This window comes from Montipora foliosa, chromosome 11 (genome assembly GCF_036669935.1).
Source record: "Montipora foliosa isolate CH-2021 chromosome 11, ASM3666993v2, whole genome shotgun sequence".
Lineage (NCBI taxonomy): Eukaryota > Metazoa > Cnidaria > Anthozoa > Scleractinia > Acroporidae > Montipora > Montipora foliosa.
The window spans coordinates 54,265,214-54,270,213 of NC_090879.1; positions in this window are offsets into that span (position 1 = coordinate 54,265,214).

Genomic DNA, 5,000 nt, shown 5'->3' on the forward strand with positions numbered 1-5,000 from the left:
TACTAAGTAGTAAATTTAAATTGAAATTGTTTCCCCTGGTAATAATTACTTACTTGCTACCGATAAGGTTAATACCAAGAAGCTGTGAGATTTTATTTACAGTGTTAATTTTTAAAACTTGAACCCTTGATCAACAAATGAGCAGGCATGTGTTAACCAAATATGTGTTGATTCTGAGAGGGTTTTATTTCATAGATATTTGGCAAGTATTGTTAGTATGATTATTGTAAACTTTAAAAAGTGGATGTTCTTCAATTGTTGCGGTCTGGTAACTTTCTTTTAGATGTGTTATTTTTAATACCCAGGAAGAAAAAGATTATTGCATTCACAAAAACAGTGTGGCCTGAGGATCAGCCAGCACCTGGTTTAGAGGAAACAATAAAAATACGAAGAAGCCTTTAGAAACAGTTGAACAACTTGGTCAGGACGAGACATACAGATTTAGTAAAGGAGGATTGGGCCCAAAGGCCATTGGAGAAATCATATGGAAACACATCCAAGAGAGGAGATGCAAGGAGAATGATCCCATACTCTCTGAGGGCAGTGCTAGAGACTCAAATGGGAGTGTTATCCCCCGAAGTCAGAAACAAGAAAAACTAAAGAGTTATGAAGCCTACTTTATTGATGGTATGGTAAGCATTGTACTGTGTATCAGTGTTCATTTTGAGTCTAATGGCACTGAAGTGAAGGTCTCAGTTGAGCAAAAATGTGTTCTATACAGCACTTAACAAATAAAGAAGCCTGAGCTGTGTATCACACTGTGATAAAACGTGACGGACATTTCAGATCACAAGGGAAATGCAGAAAACACTCGTCTGCGGCTCGTATTTTCTACATTTCTCAAGTGTTCTTTAATTACAGTGTCATACACAGCTTAGGTTTCTATATTCGTTTTTTGATACAGAGGTAATGAAGCACGAAACATAAAAATATAGCAGGTATATAACAATTGCTGTTTAAAATGCAACATGATTTGCACCTAAAGTTATTTGTGTACATTTTTCATGGACTGATGTTCTTGCTATCAGGTCAAAAAAAGACATTTTACATCACTAAACATTCTGATTTAAGATGTTTATTGTTATATATTAACGTAATAAGACTGTAGCTGTAAATAAACCAAATAATTGACAACAAATCACTAATCTAACAGTATTCGAATTGATTGGTTAAAATATTGACAAGAAATTTGTATTTGGTGCTGTTCAGTTTTCCTTAGCCACTTACTCCTTCAAAGTTGGGCACACGCACAATACGTGGATTGCTACAATTGCCTTCAAGAAAAACCACCTTCTCAACAATGTCCTCAACTTGTGCCAAATGAAGTTCTCCTCTGAAAATAAAGAAAAAAATGTTAAACAATGTTAAAAATGTACGTTTCTGGCCTCTTAGTAATGGACAGATATACAATCTATGTCCCAGGTTCAAAACGCAACAGGTAAGCATAAAGTTGGCATGAATTTGAAGCAAAGTGCACGGGTTTCAGTGAGATTTGTAGTAGGAGGGCATAAGGATTTGGCAGCCAGTTATACTGGGGCATGTTCAGGATTGAAAACAGCTGGGCAAACCAAAGCTCTACCTTTTCAGAGCTTTGGGCTAGTACAAGTTGCAATATGAAATTACAGCTTTAGCTTTCCCAAAGGGCAACCCAAGATTTCAAATTTTGTCAATTTACTTGGATCTGTAAATTGTCACTAACAGTTTTGCCTTCAAAAAGAACCTTCATATTTTTTCATCAGGACTTACAGCTGTAGTAGAAAGAAATGGAGATGAAGTTACTCCAAGTTTCAAGTACCTTTGTGGTTTGATACGTAAGATGTGACGGCCAGCATTGTCAAAGAAGAAAGGCTTATCAAGGTCAGGCTCTATTTCTTTATACACAACTAGTGTAACTCCTGACTCCTTGTTCCATGCAAAGAACTGGATATCTGCCACTTTGCCATTTGAGAGCAGAACAACACAGGCGTTTCTTTTAACCATTCTTGTGTACTCTCTTGAGAAGTAAATCTGTCCCTTTTTCACAATTCGTGACACCTTTGATGTATTCTGTCCACACCCATTAAGAACAACTCTCATCAACTGTGGAGGTAGCCCGCTCAATTTCTTTGCAGCACATGCAATCTAGCAGCTTTTGGCCTCTTTCAGATTCTTCAAACTAGAATGTCAAATATGATGCATTTGAAAAATGTTGTATAAATTGTACACTAGTTGCAGCTTACTTTAGTGTAAATGAAGGTGGCCGAACACAGTTTTCACGTGCGCTCTTGCTAACCCAATTCAGCATGTGCACAAGTATTGCATGAAAACAAACATGGCATCAATACAGCGACCATTTTATTTGCTTAATGTCCATGCCATCTGTGCTATTTTAGAGGAAAAGGTAAATGAAACAGAAGTATCAAAAACTGTGTTCAGCAACCTTAAGGTATTGTGCTTGACACAACCAGTTCTCATATCTTCAAGATTTTCCTGATGATTCACAGTGGAGAAGAGGACTTTTTTCTTAATTAAAGTAATAACAGGTGTATCTTTATACCCTCTCTTTGTGAGAAGCATTCTGAGAATGAAATCTTTGCTGGCTCCAGCTGGCATAACTTCAGCTTGATTAATAAGTGTACTCTGAGCATGTAACATCCAAATCAACTGGAAAGCAGAGCACAAATATAAAACAGACATGTATGGATGAATAAATTACTTTAGGTCCTATCCTTTAAACTTAAAAATGATAAACTGTAATATTATTTTCAATTTCTATTACTTTTTACTTTTAATGCAAACAATATTTCAAGACATATCTGCCTGTTATTGCCATATTCCTGTCGGTTTAGAGTAAAATACACGAAAGCTGCAAAAGCGAAGTCAAACCACAGATCAAATTTGTGATTGTGCAGCAATGCCCTGCACTCCATGCAAGATTTACCATAATTATTTACCTCGCGAGCCAGGCAATTTTGCACCAGACCGTTTTTTAATTAATGCTGTTTCGACATTTACACAACGAATGAAACTGTATTGTTTTGAAAATGCTCCACTTTTGAGGAGGGAGGGTGATGACGAACTGGCCTGTGAAGACTGCTGTGAACGATTTATGTGGTCATATCTTGTAGATTTTGGTACGGGAAAAGTGGGGTTGTCAATATATTTCTTGTATTTTCTTGTCCTCACAGTCACTTAATAATCAAAACAATAAAAAAAGATAATGAGTCAGTAACTGACATTGATTACAAAATCAAAAACAACCCTACCTGTATGCCTTGATATGTTTAAAGAATATAGATCCCATTATTTTTCACGTTATAAATCCTTATAGATTTTTCATTAAGGTTTAGCTTAATTAAAGAGAAAAAAAGGGGGCAAAAATATATACTTGAACTACTAATGCTGCATAATGTGCTGACTGGGTGTTGAAACCACTCAGTCCTTCTCACGAAACTATAAGGATGAATTTTGGCCGGCTTAACTAAAACAAATTCAAGATATTTCACAGAATATTAATCTCGTTTCCTCAGGTTGATACATTGCATGGCTTGATTTATCGCATAATTATACACAGTTTATAATAAGTTACTAACCTCTGCCATGAACTTGTTTTAAATGACTCTCGATCCTTTGTAATCTTGACAACCTTCGGGAAAAGATCAAACACTTGAAGCACGTTGCATTTTCCGCCTTGATTTCTTCATACAAAGTTTGTGTACAAGTAGTTTTTCCCTTGGAAGCAAGATCCATCTTTCAAAATACCAACAAAACAGCGTGGAAACAGATTGACAACGAAAGTTAATACGGTAACTGACTTGCAGCCATCTTGCACGTCGACGAACACCTAGTTCCCAAGTTCTCTCTTCGTTTTCTCCTGCCTAGCCAATCACAACACGCGAATTATATCACGTGCCTATCCTCGTGAACGTGACAAAGGTTGCCTTATTCATTCTCTTTTGGCGCCTTTTTTTTATTTCAGCGTTGTCGGTTGATCGCTCGTGCGTTACGCGTTTACCACAGATTTTTGTATATTTCAATTCCAAACTAAATCAAAATGGTTTTGGCTGTGGTCCAGTGGCTAGAAGAGAACAGTGTGAGTGTCATTAACAAGAAACAAGTTATTCTTGGCGAAGATCTGGAGCTAAAAGAAGGTCTAACTGTGGATGTTTCACCTGGGAAAAATTCAAAGGGCAGATTAGCCGTATACAAAGCTACAGTTTTAAAATTATATGGTGAGTTAACTTTCAGTAGCCTTATATTTTACAAAGTTAATCCTTTGTATTCAGAGAAAAGCTTTTGAATGAACTTTATCATCACAAATCATACTCAAGTGGGGCTCTGAGTCATGGCATATAGAGCAACCGAGTTGTCAACAACTCAGTTGCCCAGAGTGCGCGCCTCAACGATTTGATTTGTTCATAAAAAGTCGTTTGTAACGAAACGAATATAGCAGTCACCAATCGCACCAAATTTGTTGACAAAAAAGCCACCGAGGCAAACCTCATCAGTGTTCGTGAGTGTGATTTGGGTATTCGTGATTTGTCTCCCACGTGTTCAGCCTGACTGTTTTAAGCTTAATGGTAATCTGTGTTGATCTTTTTAAGTTTTTGTCTTTTCGTATATTCTTTTCTGTTTTCTACATTATTTAATTGTTCCTTTAATGTTTTAAGTGCTTGTTTTTTTTATATTTGTTATGTTCAAATTTGACTAAAACCTGTGATACATATCCTGAAATCTGAGAGTTGCTGATACACTTAGATTTTAAGACTTAAACCTGGGTGTTAATTCTTATCAGGAAGAAAGGCAAAAGCAATAGATTATGAAGCAAGTCTCCTGACACCAGCTGCAGACACTAATGGAAACAAAGGTATGAATGCTTTTTTTTTTATTTCAGCATACATGTATTAACAACCATGTTTAAATTTTGCAATCATTGAACACTACTCTATTTGTTCAGATCACAGAAACAAAAGATCAAGAAAGCCATCCCAAAAAGTAAGGGACAATGAAGTTACAGGGGA